We start from the raw sequence: 18568 nt of genomic DNA, 5'->3' as shown, positions 1-18568 counted from the left end.
GCTCAATGAGATGGGTTTCACTAATGGCACACCATGGCAGTGATGGCCCTGTAGTGAGGTATATGGCAGTGTTTTTCGACTGGTTGAGCCAATAGATTGTTCCGATCTAGGACTTTCCATATGCCAGGATGGATTATAGAGGTGATCCTGATATCCCACTTCCAACTAGAGCTCAATGGGGTGCTCTAGGTAAGAATTTATCATTTGTACATATTTTTAATTTTTTCAATTTTTTAAGTGCTTTTTCTTCAGATGATAATTATCTGAAATGCATGTGCAGATGTGGGTCCAACCCGACCAGCTGGGATGAGTTGGGGCAACAAACCCAGAGGCACATGAAATCTTGACAAAGTTGGAGCACAACCTTGAGAGGTTGACTACCAACATCCCAGAGACTGGAGTCGACATTCCACGTGCCTATCATAGGCATGTAGTTGGGGTTCTATGGCCTCTCAGACGTTTATTGCATCGAGTTGCTCCTGCTATCGTGTGTTATCATGAGCATCATCAAGATTAGCTCTTCTAGTTTCTAGGACCATTTTTTACTTTTTGGCATCAGCATATTCGAAAAATAAAAGGTCATGGGACCTTATGTCCTCGGATGACATATTTTATAGCCACACCCAAACTCTATTTTAATGAAAAAACATACTAATTTTATCTATGTTTATCTCGATGGAAAATAAAACACCCAGGAAATTAGGGCACAGAGCAGAGATGGTGACCAGAGATCGAATCTCTCGAATTGCTACTCACCTCGTCCATCCAGGGCATTCACAGTTGCAGAATGAAGGAGTACTCGGGCGCATCGATTGCAGATCGAAAGGCGGGGCATCTGGATTCAAGGTGGCTGTCCTCAGAGACTCAGGCGGCATCGGAAAACCCCTTTCCATGCTCATGAAAATGAATCCGTTGGTCTCAGTCCTTCACCTCTATGATGTCGTCAATACCCCCGGAGTCACTGCAGATATCAGCCATATGGACTCCACTGCCGTTGTGCAGGGATTTGTGGGCAAAGAGCAGCTGGAAGTAGCGTTGGTGGGAATGGATCTCGTGATCATCCCTGCAAGAATTCCACGGAAACCTGGGATGACTAGGGACGATTTCTTCAATATTAATGCGGGAATCGTCCGCACCCTGTGCGAAGGGGTAGCCAAATGCTATCCCAATGAAATTGTGAATATTATCAGCAATCCAGTCAATTCCACTGCGCCAACTGCAGCCGAGGGTTTCAAAAGAGCCGGTGTCTATCTGCATGTTGCAGATCTGCTCCCTCTCACAATGGATTGGCACAAATACTGCAGATCCGCGCAGGATCCATCCGATCTGACCAATATTAGAAGACAACCAAAACCCAGGCAGCAGATCGGTGGAAATATGCATCAATCGAGTAGAGGGGATGCAGATCTTGACATGAAAATGGAAGTTCGATCCAATAAGAGGCTAGATCTGGAAGATTGCCTATAGCTAGAGCACATGGCAATCAGCAGCGACATCGGCTTAGGCAGATCAGGAACTCAGCCAAAACCCAGATTTCAGGTAACAACAACTCGTTTTCAGATTTTTATTAAAACCCCTGAAAGGAAATCCTGTATAGTATGGGTACATGCAGGAAGCACTATCAGGCAGCTGAAACAGCAAATTTGGGTTTTGACCGGATATCCTGTTCAGATCCAACATTTGGTCAGTGGTAAGTGGTCTCTCCAGGACAGAAGAACTTTGGGAAGCTACGAGATTAGTCCAGAAAAAACCATTGTCTTAAACCTCAGGCTGAGAGGAGGAGCTCTGCCTCAGGGACAGCCAAGCTTCTCAGGAGGAGACAAGGGGAAAAAGACAGCATCTCAGCATCAACCCAAGGGAGGGTTCTCCTACAAGAATATTCTACAAGGTAACAGAGATTCAGGGTCCTCTCCAGATAAAGGCGGATATATATCCAGGCCATACATAGTAGATCAGCTAGGGCAAACTCCAACCCTTAACCTTGATTCTACAGGGCTTGATGATTTCGTTAAGTCTTATGAAACGCAGGCTCTAATCTGTCGCTTCAACAGTTTTTGGCCAAAACCATCGGATTTATTTCACTGGATTTTCACCAGTTGGACCATGGAATGTGATATTATTTTATGCTCCAAGGGGTTTTTCATAGTTATATTTGCATCCAGGGAAGTCAGGGATACAATCATCAGTGCTGGACCTTGGTTCTGGGGAACATCAGGGTTGTTCATGACTCCATGGTTTCCAAATTTCGATCCAAACAAAATGACTGTATCCAAAGTGCCGGTTTGGGTCCGTTTATACAACCTTCCCCTTCACTTTTGGAGTGAACGAGTTTTGGAAGGAATTGGGAACAGCATAGGGAAATACATCAAAACAGATCTGGAGAGAATTGATGAAAGGGTCTACACTTTTGCACGCATTTGTGGAAGTAGATCTAAGTAAAGGGGTGCCAGACAACATAAGGCTGATCTACAAACAACAAAATTGGCAGCAAGCACTAGACTACGAAAACACAGCTTTCAGATGCAGGCTATGCAGGCAAACAGGGCACCTGCAAAGCACATGCCCAGAAGCCAAGAAAGCAAACAGTAAAAGAAAGCAGAAAGGGAAGAAGAGGAAAGGATGGAAATTTTCTCCCCATAACTTAGAAGATGAAGAATCAGAAGCAGAAGAGGAAGATACCCCCGCAGAGAATGCTGAGGTATCCCAAGAAATGGAGACACAGAAGGAAACCACATCAGACAACAAGGCTTTACAGCGTCATCCAAATCAGGCAGAGAAGACAAACGAGGATCAGAGCATGGGAGGGATCAAACGGCATCACCACTCAGATACCTCGGATTCAGACAAGGAAGCAGGATCCCAGAAAGTAGAAACACAGTTAGTCATAGCTTCGATCGAGCCCACCCAAGGAGAGTGGCGCAAGGTCGAAAAGAAAAAGGGAAGAAAAACTTGATGTCGAACTCAGTTTTTTTTGCCTCCTCCTCTGTTTTTTCTTTTTTTCCCTTTCTTCTTCTTCATCTGCACGTTAGCTTTGTAACATTGCGTGGGGTGCAAAAGCACTCGAGCCCAATGGGCGTCTTATGGAAATGATTCAAGCATCTACTAGTGTAACTTTTCATTTTTTAAATAAAAAGTTACCGATTTTTCCACTGGAAAAAAAAATCTATGTTTATCTCGATCAATGTATGAATGAATATTGTTTTTAATTTACAAATGTTTCAAATGTCTATTTAACACATGATTCACCAATGCATCTGTCAATGTGTTTAAATATCTTGGAATGTGTTGATATTCAATATAATCAAATTTCCTTTCCAAGAGATGGACTCATAAAAACACCCTTAACATGGTTGGACTCCTTATTGAATAGACATTGTTTAAATGTAATACTACGAGCTTTGAATCTAACCTAACAATCAAACGTCGGATACTAATTGTAATGGCATCAGCTAATAGCTCAATGACTGCGCTATATTCTGCTATATTTTTCGTTGTTTCACCGAGACATATTGCGTGAATAGAGACCAGCTCGTCACTGGGTGAATAGATAACCCTGGCCGCGGAAGATAAATTCTGAGTACTATGACTAGTGCCATCAGCAAAGGCAATGTAAATTGGAGAAAACACCTACATCTACAAATCAAGTGTAGAAATGAGATAAGTAGGAGAAGTAGTAAAAAACACTAATTTATCACACATACCTAAAAATGGTAAATAATGTATAAATATTCATGAGAGTTTTACGCAAAATATTTCTTTAGGTAAAGACCATTTTTGGGCTTTCCCAAAGGAACACCATCGTAATCAACCAGCTCATAAGCACCTTTAGCTAATACATGTTTTATGATGTAAGGGCCATGCCACATGGGCTCGAATTTCCTTGCACCTAGCTTATCATGAGCTTGATCATATACCAAGACTAGATCACCTTCTGAATATGTACGAGGATTAAATTTTTTATTGTATTTGGCTTTGACGTGTTTCTAGCCAATATAGCATTACGGTAATTTTCATCTAGATGGGATAAATGTACAAAGTGTTCTTCGTCTGCAAAGGTAGCAGGTAATAATTCGATAGCTAATTTAAGATATGGAATTTCACATTCAATAGGTAATATGGCTTCCAAACCATAAACAAGTTGGAAAGGGGTAAAACTGGTCGACGTTTTTATAGTAGTGTGGTAAGCCCATAATGTTGAAAAGAGCATAGAGTGCTAGTTTCCTTTATGCATACCAATTATTCATTTAATCATATTAGTTAAAACTTTATTGACAACTTCAACCTGACCATTAGCTTGTGGATAATATAGAGTATAGCTATCATGGCGGAGGTCGAGTTTTGTGGATAGTTCAACCATGTTAAAGTTACAAAAATTAATATGTGGTCTATAACAATAGCTTGTGGAATGCTGAACCGAGCAATCACATGATTGAAAATGAAAATAGTTGCAGTTTCATGGTCTTCTCAATATGTAGGAATCGCCTCGGCCCATTTTGTAAAGTAATCAACTGCAAGGATGATATATCGATGCCCCCCGACTAAGTGAAGGTTACAAGTGATGAATTCAATACCCCATTTGGAAAAAGGACCGATAGTTATGATTGGGTGAAGAGGAGCAGGGGGTGATCACATTTTGCGATCATAAATTTGACAATTATGGCATTTTCGAATTGTGGTGATGCAGTCTTTAAACATTGATAGCCAAAAATAGCCAGCGCATAATATCTTTTGGGAAGTAGCATACCTAGACATGTGACCACCACATGCTCCAGAGTGGCAATCATTTAAATTTTTTTCAGCTTCTTGAAAATTTAAATAACGTCAGAATACACAATCGGCACCATGATGATAAAGAGTGTCACCAATAATGTTGTATTGTTGGGATTGGTATTGGATTCGCCGACAATCAATTTTGGATAACTCAGGCCTAAAAATTTGTGTTTGGAGATATATAATGATGTCTCCATACCATGGATCTAACGTACTAATAAGAAAGAGAGATTTGTTCGCAAAAGAAGCTTCTGCTACAATTTCTATATCAGTATGGGGGAAGTCACACAATAGTTAGGTAAAAACCAAGGATTTCTTTGATTTGGATTTTTCAAATTCTAGATCAAACTCTTGTAGAATGATTATTCACTTCGAGTATTTTCCCCTAGCATTTGTTTCGTGAGAATGTACATCATGGGGTCGCAATCTAAAATAATAGTGGTTTTTCGGAGAAGTATATAATGATGGAATCATTGAACAACTTGTACAGCTTCCAAGGCTAGCTTATCCACATGTGCATATTTAATCTCAGTTTTAATGAGACTCCTACTCAAATAGTAAATCACATGTTCGCTGCTAGAATCATCCACTTGGACTAACACCATGCCAATGGTAACATCAGATGCAGCGAAGTATAGAAAGTAGTCTCAATGATAATCAGGTGGATGCAGTAAAGGTACATTAGTCAGTGCATGCTTTAATGCATCAAAATCTTTATTAGTAAGCTCATCCCAGAAAAATGGAATACCCTTTTTCAATATTTGAGTAAAACCCTATGTTAGTTCAACATAATTGTGGATGAATCTATGCAAAAATTTTGCCTTCCCTTGCAAACTTTGGAGTTGAGTAAGGCTAGAAGGAGGAAAATTTCCTTTACCTTGAGGGGATCGACATAGATCCCTTCCTTCGAAACAATGAAACCTATAATTCAATCCGATTATACACAAAAGACACGTTTGTGTGGATTCAAGCGAATATTGTAATGCCTACACCTAATGAAAATCGCTTTTAAGTGCAATGGGTGATCCTGTCATTTCATGGGATGAGCTGGGAGGTCATCTAAATAAGGCTAAACAATATGCTTGATATCGTGGAATACATAAGACATTACTCGTTGAAATGGGAGTTTGCGATAAGAAAAAGTTCCCCATGGGCATATAAATGCGATTTTATATTGATCAGCAAGGAGTATGTTTATCTTATTGTAGCCAAAAAATCCATCCATAAAGGAAAAAATTTCATTTCCGGCACAGTCGTCGACAATTTGGTCAATATATGGAGTTGGATAATTGTCCTTGGGATAAGCTTTATTGATATATCGGTAATCAACACACACTCGAATAGTTCCTTGCTTTTTATTAACAGACACAATATTTGATACCCAATCGGTTTAAGGAACAGGGTAAATGAATCCCTCTTTCAGCAATTTCTCAACCTCAGTTTTGATCGCAGTAGCTTTTCATGGATGTATGGGACGTAATCGTTGTCTAACTGGCTTAGCATCTAGATAAGTTTTTATTTCATGTACAACAATGCTAGGGTTGATTCCTGGCATCTCTTAGTAGGACAAAGAAAAAATGTCACGGAATTCCTAAAATAGGGCTTTGTAAGTTGAAATCTCTTCTAATGAACAAGGGGCTCCTATATGAATATTTTCAATGCCCACGGGGCTTTGGATTGACGGTGAATGGGTGCGATGTTAAGGCACTCCTTGCGATAGGTCACCGGTTCAAATCCCCCGTGGGTACTTAGGTTAGTCTTAACTAGAGAAAAAAAAAATATTTTCAATTATTATGGGTTTCACTGAGATATCGATAGGTACCATTGATGATATGTTCCATAAATTCTGTTCAAAACTAGAAGAAAGGGTAGATATTGGATTTGGAGGATCGTTGTCTCAGATGAAAATAATGATGAGAAATTATTCTCAATTTTATCAAAGTATGGTAAGAAATTTGAACGATGATGAGTATCATTCCATGGCATTTCATCCAAGGTCATAACTTCCATAATCCCTTCATCAGTTAAATTTTTTTTTTTTTAAGGATTAGGCATAGAGATTGGTTCCAAGCATTACAAATGAGAATATTCATCAATGATCATATCCATTTGATAATCATCAGATGTTGATGGGTTGGAAAAAGACTGAATGGCCTCATAGGATAACTCAAAAGGACTACGAGGCATTTCATTGCCATATAAGATTATTTCTGATTCCGACGGTACTTTCCATGGATCTCCCATTTCGAAAGTACTTGATGTAATCATGTTAATCTATGCGTCATTATGAAGAAGAAAAAGTGGAGGGAATGCGAAAGTTCCCATCAAAGATGAGTCTTTGAGCAGACCAACACCAACTTCCTCATATGGAGTGGTGGATTTTCCAACAAACGGGATATTTCCGGTAGAATTAGGGTCAGAGGTATAGTAGGACAATTGATCTACTTTCAAAATTCTTCCTTTGTGAAGAAACATAATCATCCTAAAATATGATGAGACTATTTCCGCCATGGCATAAGTCCAACTCCAACCAAGCAAAAGGTTATAGTCAAGTTGAGCATCAACAACCTCAATGTCTATTGCAACTATTTTTCCCTCTAACTCAATTGGAAAATCATTTAAAAGTCCATACAGATGAAAACCTCTTCCATCGAAGGCTTTAAAAGTTGTGGGAGATTGATTGATTGTTGGAGAACCCAAGGCTTTCCAATAGGCAATGGACATAATACATGTCGATGCTCCTTCGTCAATCATTGTTCGAAAAACTCATCAAGTTTTGACGTGAACTGGTATTTAAAATCCATTTGGTGTGGGAGACGCGGGACATGATTCTCGAGATTAAAAATAATTAAATGGGAGTCTTGAGTATCTACAACTCCTATGGTTGATAATAATAATTTCCTTTGTGTTGGATAAGTTTGCATCACTTCAATGGCATACATGGTCGAAGGTGACATAGCCAAATCTTCGACGATGTTATAATTTTGGGCAGCCCTCACATGAGGATTAAAGGCTAACTTACGAAGCATACCCTTAGGAGGTGGACAAATTATCATATCAGGATTTGGTTTTTCAATATGTAATGGTTCAGAAGAAGCAAGAATAGATGCGAAAGTTTGACCAAGTGAACTAGAGTCATCTCCATTTAATAGGACTCTTTGACATGTAATCTTTGGATCTCATTGCTACCATAACTTTGGAAGACATCATCATGATATCTTTTTATGGGGATGAGGAGGATTTGTCGTGAGAGACCATTTTACTATCTTGAGGAGGAAACGGATCCTTTAAAATAGCGGGTGTGGGATAAATTTTAATGAATTTGGAAAATTTGGCCCAATGAGGGCACTCCTTAGTGTAATGATCTTCCTCACAAATCAAGCAAGCATATTGAGGTTTCCTCTTTTCATCAGATGGTTCGTTATTGATTGATTTCTCCTTAGAGTGGTTGTCTTGTTTATTTTTTCCTTTTCCCTTTTTCTCATTTCTGAATGACATACCCTTGCCAGTATATGAATCTACAGTGTTGATTTCGGAAGTAATTATTGGAGGAGGATCTTTGTCAGGTAAATCAGATAGAGCTGAAACCTGAACATTCTTAGAATTTTTCTTTTTTTTCTTAGATTTCTGGCTCACATAATCAATCATGCCATCTGCGGCATGTGATCCTGGAAGAGGTGGATTACTTGGAGTAGATTGGAGTAAATTTGGGATGTTTTCATACAAAGTACCAAACTAAGTATAAACAAGATTGAGATATTGAGCGCTCGTGATTACCTGATCTTCAGTTACAACACCCTCTTTGGCCACATCTTTAGTTATTACTGGTAAAATCGACTTTATGAACCATTCGGCCAAAATCTAGTCTAGAATGTAAGCTTTAACTAGATGACATCTTCATCTCCATTCGTGAATGTGATCTGAGATATGGGTTGATGTTGACCACTTTAAATAAGTCAAAAGTTTAGTTCCATTGTCATACCAAACCAGTAACTGAAAATGGATCAAAAAGGTTGTAGCAAGGGCATTAAACATGTTCAAGGAAGCGCATGACAATTCTACATACGATTTGGTTGCCGAACCGATTAAGGTTCGTTGAAAAAGTCATAATCTAATAGAATCATCGTTTAATGAGTTGGGTGTGCACCAAAGATGGTAGGTCATGACATGGTTGGATGGATCTTCACCCGACTTACCTTCAAACTTAGGAATATCACTAGGAAACTTAGTAGGAATAGCCAGCCAATAGGGTAAATAAAGAAGTGGATCATTAGTTAACTGAGAGAGGTTAGGAAAATCCAAAGTTGCAATGAAGGGAAACTAGTGATTAGGGTCCTGTGATGGATATTTATAACACTAAGGGGCGAGTCCCGTACGAGAGGAGGATATCAAGGATATCCTAGGATAGCCTGAGAAATTGTAATTTGCATACCTCCTGGGTATCCAGGATGAGCCATATCGTATTGCGGTTGAATAGGTTGTTGAAATGTATGACTTGGGTACAGTTTATTCTGGAAGGGGAGATTTTGACCCATTTGACCTTGAAGAAACTATCCTTGAAAGGGTTGACTTTGCAAGGGTTGACCTTGTAGAAATGGAGTTTGAAAAGGTGTACCTTGAACAAACTGACTCTGGGGTAAACCTTGGAAAGGTAGCCCTTGAAAAGGCACTTGCATATATGGGACACTAGGTCGAACAATAGGTATTTGAGGTGCTGACGAAATCATAGGAATGGATTGAACACCAGATGCCTGAGGTAAATACTAAACAAGTGGTTGCATAGTAACATGTGATGTAAGCAGGATAGTTATTTGTGATACTCCTAGAATGGGAGTTTTAGGCGAACTTGAACTTGGGTTCTGAACAGTCGTTGACATAGTAGACTGCCCCACGGTTTGATGAGTGCTCAGGGCAGGTTGATAAAGCGATTACTAGGCAGGTGTCGATGGGTTAGACTGGACGGTTGGTTGGACTTGAGAAGACATACCATGAAAAGGCAATTGTTGCATAGGTTGTCCAAGAGGTTGGCCAGGTTGATACAAAGGCACTTGAGAAGAAATAAGTATTGATTGTTGAGAAGGGTTCCAAATTGTATTCAATCCAAGGTAAGGCATTCCAATGGCGGGTTGAGGCATAACAGGCTTACCAAAACTAGTTTGAGGAATTTGAACATAATTAAAGTAGTTTCTGACAAGGGGTTTCCCCCTAGCTGTAGGGTAAGATCCACGAAAAAAATTTCCTCCGGGTGGAGGATATAATGGTTTCCCCCCAGGTAGATAATAACCACTTGTTGGGTTAACTCGTGCATTACCAACATTACCAGAAATCATATTAGTGACTTGTTTAGATTCCAAACCTTCATTAGTAGGGTTAATTACACCTGTTGACATGTTTAAAGATGATTTCAAGGAAGAATCTCTTGAATAAGCTCCTGCGAGAGAGTGATATCCTAGTGGTAAAAAACCACCATACAATGTGGACTCCAGAGAAGTGGAATACATGGATGTATCTGACACGACACTTCTAGGAATCATTGTGGACCAGTCAAAACCAGGTATAATAGAATAAGGAGTCATGTAACGTGGAATCCCTTACCCTAAAAAGTTCAAGGGTGTAAATTACTAAGGTTCAGGGTGAAGATATCGAAAAAAAGTTCTAAGATATCTATAGGTTCACTGGTAGAAACTATAGGTTCTTCCTCTTCGTCTGAAACAAGTTCTTCAATGGCAATGAGACCAGGAGGGAGACTATCAGTAATGATAAGTTTCACACATGGTGAAAGTGGAGAATCTAGAATATGTGTTGTAGCAGGTGTATGAATTTCAGGCTCAGAAATATCAGACTCAGGTTCTTCAATATCTGGTTCGAAAAAGGGGCTTCTATCGGAAGATTCTCCAGTATCTGATTCAGTTTGAACGAGTTTGATAATTTGTAAGTTAGTTGTTGTTAAGTGTGATGTTAAATTCTCAGTTTGATCAAATTCAGTTTTTGTTACTTCAAGGCCTAAAATAGTAGATGTTATAAGTTCATTAACTTTAGTTCCTCTTACATTAGAATCTATAATAGTAGAAGTTTCAGTTTCTACTGCAATTCGAGTTTCAGATGATTTAGCTTCAGTTTCTACTACAGTTCGAGTTTCAGATGATTAAAAAGTTCTAAGATATCTGTAGGTTCACTGGTAGAAACTATAGGTTCTTCCTCTTCGTCTGAAACAAGTTCTTCAATGGCAATGAGAACGGGAGGGAGACTATCAGTAATGATAAGTTTCACACATGGTGAAAGTGGAGAATCTGGAATATGTGTTGTAGTAGGTGTATGAATTTCAGGCTCAGAAATATCAGACTCAGGTTCTTCAATATCTGGTTCGAAAACGGGGCTTCTATCGGAAGATTCCCCAGTATCTGATTTAGTTTGAATGAGTTCAATAATTTGTAAGTTAGTTGTTGTTAAGTGTGATGTTAAATTCTCAGTTTGATCAAATTCAGTTTTTGTTACTTCAAGGCCTAAAATAGTAGATGTTATAAGTTCATTAACTTTAGTTCCTCTTACATTAGAATCTATAATAGTAGAAGTTTCAGTTTCTACTGCAATTCGAGTTTCAGATGATTTAGCTTCAGTTTCTACTACAATTCGAGTTTCAGATGTTTTAGATTTTTCAGTGGATCCCCGAGTATCCTATGTGATTGTCGTGGTAGTTCCGCCAAAATGAAAAAATTTCCATTCATTAATCACACAATATCTAAATTACACCTAAAGTCTCTAAAAAGTAAAAAACAACGCAGAAAGTAACACACGCTAAAAAATCTAGGAATTCAAACCATACAAACTTACTCTTCACAAAGATCAATATTTACTAGTTGGTGATATAATCCAACATCGAGGAGATCAAGATGAAATTTTTTATAGAAAATGATTGTTTGGAACCAGTTACCATAACAACCTTCTTAATGAAATGGTTTGGTGCAAGTAACTCTTCTATAAACCATCTCGAGAAAAGATACCCTCCAGAGATTCCAAGTGATTCTAGCCAACGAATTTTCTAGGTACAGCAGGACCTTCCCTCTGTCGTCACCTTAGGTAGAGACCTAGGATTATAGTCATTATGTTCACCAAATACAACAATTTTACCTGGGGGGATAGTCATAGATTGAACGTACACACAAGGGTAGAGTAACAAGCTCAATCCCCTTGAAGGCTCCTCCACATGATCAATTAGAGGTTTACTTTCAAGTGACCCCAAGTACCTTTTGGTACTGTTGTAATACATGTAAATCACTGTATCTAGGCCAATGAAGTGGGTCGGATCACTTCACTAGATTCGACATGACCTCATTCTTAACTCATGTGTAAGAAGAGCTTCCCAGAAAAAAATGGAAATAATTGGATTTTCTCTCCCTAACTCAATATTCTATTGTTCATTTGTAGCTTTGGAAATTTTACTTCCTTCCCTATTCCAAAGCCCTACACTTAAGCTATTGTAGGTGAAAAGAGCCTTAAAAAACATAAAATTAAAGGTGAATTTTAATTAACGTTGTATTATTAAGTTGTTCTTTTACTCAATGGGTGATGAAGGTGAAACTTATGATGTTGTGACATGACTCAAAATCTTAATGCACTCTAAAATGCAAAAGCAACTTCCAATTTCGATGAAATTCTATTTAGAAAAAATAAAGAGTTTTCTTTGATTTTGAGAAATAGAATGCAACAACTCACGACTTTCCAATTTTCTTAAAGTAACCAAATTCACTATTTTGTAATGAAAAACGCAATCAACAAACTAATTTTCAAATTTCCCTAATTATCAAAATAAACTAAAACACTATTTTGTTCTAATCACTCAAAACTTTCAAGCATACAGAAATCAATCAAGAAGGTTGAAGAAAAGACTTATTCTCCTATGAATGCTTTGATTCAATCATACCATATCATATCATTAATATTCATTATTCATTTCAAAAATAAATAAATAAATAAAATTAATTAAGTATGCAATTAATTATTGGTTAGTTAATAATCACTAATTAATATTTATAACTATAATCGTAATTAAAAAAAAAAAAAACACTAGATATTAAATTATGTATTAAAAACCAATAAACAATGACTAAATTAATAATAAAAATGAAAATAAACAATTATAAAGCGAAATTACATCATCTAACATGTCGGCCATTGTTCATTCCCATCCCAACCCTAACCTTATTTAAACCTCATTGAGTTCTGACTTATTTCACTCATGGATCTAATCCTGATGATGAACCACAGAGGTTGGTTCGAAACATCGATTCCAATCAAACATGAATGCAATGACTCCAGAAGATAGTACTACAAAAAATAACAGTGCAATCATGAAAATTTTCCCAAGATGAAAGAAACAACTCCTTTTATCAAGAAAAAATAACCATGATTCTTTCACAAAAGCACAAGGTCTTCAAAAACCCTAATTTGCAATTCAAAGTGATTTTGACTACAAATAAGAAATATTTAAGGTTTAACCAGTGTATTTGATGGAACAAAATAAGAATATCACTTACAAAAAGACATTCAAACTTGTTTTGATCAATCAGCAAATCAACCAGACAAAACCCTATGGTATTCTTTCAAAAAGACCTAATCTTAGAAAAATCATCAAAAAAATAGTCAAATGAGTTCAGAAAAGACAACACACAGTCCAAACAAATAGAATGACACTTTCAGAAAGACAAATTTAGGTCTGGGTTGAAGCTAGCATGAAATTTTCAAAAAATTTCAAGGCCTGCGTGGGTTTCCAGTAGAAAACAGAGCACATGCGCTCAATTGCTATGGTAAAATCGCACAAAGTTGCGCTTTGTGTACAAACAAAAACAACGCAGGGAGGAAAACCTAAAGAAAAAATAAAAAATTCAAGAATCAACCAATTAGATCTAAAAGGCCATTAATTTATGAAGACTCAGGTCTGGATAAATCAAAAAAATTAGAAAGTGAGGCTAAGGAAAAAGACGAGAACAGAGATGTTCCCCAGTATGGTCGCCAGTTTGTTACATTGGACAATCCCTCTTGTGGACAAGAGTGATCTCCCTAGATCCTAAATGGAAACTAGAAACAATCATGACAAATGAACTAACTCTTCCCTGAGTTGAACTTGTTCAAATTATAAGCAATCTAGCTAATGGATAGACCTCTTATCGGGTTCACGAAATGCCTGATGAAGATCACTTATTGTGACTTGATGTAGCTATTCAATGCTTGATAGCACCTGCAAACATAAACCAAAAAGGATCAAAAATACATGTGATATAATAATTCAAACAACTTAGCATAATGATCAAGGAAATTAGGGATTGAATTTTCCTTAATGAACATAATAAACAATTGTAAACTATTCAACATTCACAAAAGACAAAATCAATGGGAGAAAGTGCTCATTTCTATTAATCATAAGATAAGAGGATCCTTACAACCTTTTCCTTAATTCTGTGAGGTCCCTCCCAAATGCTTTCAATCTCCTCCCCAGACGACAAGCTCTCCAATCTCAAGCTAACAACATAAGTTTGTATTCTCTGAATTCTGACCTCCTTCATCCCTCAACCCTCTAGTCCTTTTATAGATCAAAGAGGGGGAAGTTTCAGATCCCTAAGAAGAATACGAACCTCCTTTAATGAAGGATTAGATTACCATGAGAAAAGGGATGGAAATGCATCCTATGAGGGTTATAATTTGAATAGTCATCACCTCAAAGATTTTAGTTGGGAAATATTCGACCAACTACGTTTCTAGAATGTACTTTTTATTTTTACTTTCTAGAAATCACCTGCACGGGTTTATAGTTACAGACAGAGCGTAGCTCTACACTCTTCTCAGAGTCAATTTCAGCGCATGCGTGGGAAATGCTAGAGAAATCAGTGCAGGTGGAACTTAACAAGGTGTGAGAGCTATTTGACCCAAATTTATCATGTACTTCAACATATATTGAGTTGTTTGACTTCTAAGGGAGTTGGTTTCAACATGTTCATGTATGGTAAAAATATCCATAAACTTATCAAGTGTCATGGCAAAAAATTGACGTGTAAGAGTAGCTGAGGGTTTTATTATTATGCAGCAGTGAAATAATGTGAGTACAATTGGATGTCGAAACTGAAAATTCTACAGAGAAATACTAGCAAGAAAAATCTAATGAGGAAATCTCCTCACTCCATAGGCAAATTCGAGCTCTGACCTCAACTCAAGCTGATTCGTCCAAACTGGCTTTGTGCAGCTACTACGTCACCCTAGCGCAATCACTTTTTCACTCAGCTCGAACAAGACTCCCATCAAGCTATCTAGTTTGCTATTATCTGGGAAAATGTCTCTCCTAGCCTCTGAAACCTCTGTCTGGCTTCTGGCACTGAAACTCTACTTTTCCCCAGTAGATTCTGTTATGCTCCTATACCAATAGGTGTCATATTTCATGATTGACTTGATGAGCTCTATAATATGTTCATACCTTTTCTTGTTGCAAAGGTTTTCCATATTTTCAAAAAATCAAAAAATATAAAAAATGTAAAGAGGGTATACCCTAAAAGAAAAATCAAAGGGTAAAAAGAATAAAATGGTCAAAAAATGAGAAGAAATGAACCCCAAACAAAAATAGACCAGGAAAGTGTGCAAGTCCAAAATGCCACTACTAGTTCATTTTCTGTAATAAGAAATTGTGTGCAACTTGTTAATCTTATGCCACAATTGATGAAGAGTCAAACTGGTTAAACTTGGCTCGTTCATTTTTCAATTTCATGTTGTAGAAATAGAGGATAAATATCTGACCAAACAGTGTAATCTTGGCAGATAAGTAGATAGATAGAGTGAATAAAAGGAGCTCAACAGTTTAAAATGAGCCCTTGGATGTAATAAGGTTAGATTTAGATATATTTCTATATGTAAAAGAAAAAGTGTGATAAGGGTTTGCCAGTTCAAGTGCACCCAAATAAAGAAGAAAAAATGTCAGGCTAAAGTAGGTAGGGTAGGTAGATGATGTTACAGAATGATACTTGTGATGAAAAATTCCTTTAAATGTGTTGATCTTTACTTTTCTAACCAGTGCAAGGTAGATATTACACTTGATGCAATTCAAGCATGACAAGGTCAAATAACTAATTTCCATTCACATTCTTCCCTAAAGATTTCACCAATTTCCCCTAAAGTATTAAGGACTTTGAAAATCAAAGGGGCTCAGAGCATTTCTTTGACTTCTGGAGAGGCCGAACCCTCAGCCCAATGATATAAAAGCCTGAGTACTCATAAATCATCCATCCGTCATTCATTTCATTTCATAAATTTTGCCTAAGTAAAAAACCTATTTTACTTAGGAAATGCATAATATCGCTTGAAAAACCCCTTTTCCCACTTTAGTCTAAGTTTTAAATGTAAATTCTTAACATTTTAACTTGGCGCTTATCATTCTATTTCATATAACTTTTAACAATTATTATATAAATATTGAAAAATTAACCCCTCCCGTAATATGTAAATATATTAAACCCCCATGCTTTTAATAATTCCCTCCCCGATGGTATATAACCATTATATAGTTAATAGGGATTAATAAACTTATCCGGAGTTTATTAATAACCTTCTCCGCCACGCAATACGGGATTAATTAACCATTTGGGTTAATTAATAACCATCCCCTGACCCATCAAAACGCTCCCGATATGATTAAAACTTTATTTATTATGTCGGGCCTGCTACGTTAAATCCCTGCCATATCTCACGCCCATCAGCCATCTGATCATCGCCTTTTCATCAAACGGTCGACGGTGATATTGCGACCTCCCTTCCCACCTCGCTTTAACTCGTGATCGCCCAGCGGTTTTCCGCCTGTACCAAAGCCACGCATCGCCTGTTCCATATGTTCGCTCGCCCTCTGTCTAAAACCGCCTGACTCTAAAAGTGATGCGAGCAAACCGCTTACCAACCTATGCATAACAACAAAGAGTCACATCATGCTTACGTCATCCACCCAATAAAGCCAAAAAGTCCCGCCAACCTTATTTTTGTTAAATATATCAAAAAAACGTCATTTTCACTGTCATTCACTACAAACTATGCTCCCATGCAAAACAACATCCCAATCGACTGTTCGAGCTTGCAGACCACCACTTGGTTAAGAACCTTGCTGTGACGCTGCCCAGAACCTGTCATCCTCCCATTCAAGCATTATTCACCATCTTGAAACAGGTATTTATCCAAGCTACGTTAAAACCCAGTGATTTTGGTTTTTTGCTTAAAATTCTACAAGAAACAGCCAAATTCAGGTCTATTCCACATTTGTATTGGCCATACAAATCTCCCAACCTATTGTCTTGCCTATTGTTCACAGAATTTCCCCTATTTTCATCTTTGAATCCACAAGAACCAAAGATGGAAACCCCTGTAGCCCTGAATGTCGCACCCATGAATGCTCCTCACAAAGACTTAGATTATCTACCTCTTGCAGATAAAGATTTTCAAATAAAGGACTTAACCACTGATTATAATCATTTGAAAGCCTTTTTCCAAACCAGAGACAGTTATCTAAATAAATCTGACATTTTTGGACTGTGGGAGTCTAACCTTCCCATGTATTTTCTCCCCTCAGTTCACGTTTTCCCAGACATCATTCATCAGTGTTGTGCCAACTATGACCCTGTCCATAGAGCAGTTATGTCCCCATCCCAAACTGTTCTTTTTCCCATAACTGCTAAGTCCATCAATGAGATGTTACAATTCCATTCCAGTCAGCCCCTCACCCCTCTTTCCATGGGATATCTACTTGAAAAAGCATCTCAGTTGTCCCAATCAGAAGTGACTCATATTGCTCAAACCTTCATGTTGCCAAAGCACCAGCCCAAAGGTCCACCTCCTTATCTGTGGACTTTCTTCACTGAAACTGGAAGACTCATTGTTGATATGATAGCCCTGATTATGGGGTTCAATACTAGTGAATATGTGGATGATATCACCCTAGTATTATTATCAATCTTTACTCCAGGACAACCCCCTGCTGTCAGATATAACTATGCCACCTTTATTGCCAACAAGATCCATGATCAATTCCTGAATTTGGAAAGGGAAGGAGTTTTCAAATATACCTCTTTCATATACCATCTTTTGTTGTATCATCAGCCAGATAGCTTTCCTTTCCCTATCAAGAAACTGGACACCAAAGGAAACCCTAGGTCTGTTATCTTTTGGAGCTCAATCTTCCATAATACCTATGAGTCCCCTTACACTTATAATGAGTTCATTGACTGGTTTGTACATCCAGCAACCACTTTATTGATAGGAGTTTCCCCTCCTAGGCTTAATGGTGACATGAAGAAAATTCTCCAGCTCTCTAAACAGTACAAGACAGGTGACTGGTACCTATATGAAAATCACACAGAGATCAGGATGTATGGGTGTGAACTTTTCCCTTTCAAGTTACCCAAGTATGTCCCTATGAGACTATTTGCATTGGAGTATTTCAGACAGATCATAAATGCAGATTTAGTCCATTTTTGTAATGTAAAGAAGAAAGCACAACTAAGAATAAAGAACCAGCTAGGCCCTTATGTCATCAACTCTAGGGATGCATGGAAAGAAGCTGAAATCATTTTAGAAGATCACCTTAGACTAAGAAAGAGTTTTAGGTGGGTACCATATGACCCCAACAGTTTTATCTGTGACAGAAGGATGAAGAACAGGTTATCCTCATACATTCACCATAGGATGCCAGAAATTGAGCAGTTTGCAAACTTGGATGAATGGGTAGAAGGGACTCTAGTAGAAGAGGTAAGTGAGCAGGTCAATATGGAAAATGTTA

The 18568-nt window shown here is 37.8% G+C and overlaps 1 pseudogene; it reads left to right on the top strand.

Annotated features, from left to right (window-relative positions):
- Window positions 1-675: 675 nt before the first annotated feature.
- LOC149169804 (malate dehydrogenase, glyoxysomal pseudogene) lies at window positions 676-1467 on the top strand (annotated as a pseudogene).
- Window positions 1468-18568: the final 17101 nt, after the last annotated feature.

The sequence above is a fragment of the Pinus tabuliformis genome, chromosome 4_2, assembly GCF_031772625.1.
Source record: "Pinus tabuliformis cultivar Carrire ecotype Pingquan chromosome 4_2, CPIR1, whole genome shotgun sequence".
NCBI lineage: Eukaryota > Viridiplantae > Streptophyta > Pinopsida > Pinales > Pinaceae > Pinus > Pinus tabuliformis.
Note: the sequence above shows the minus strand (reverse complement) of the source record. Positions and strands in the feature narration are given on the sequence as shown.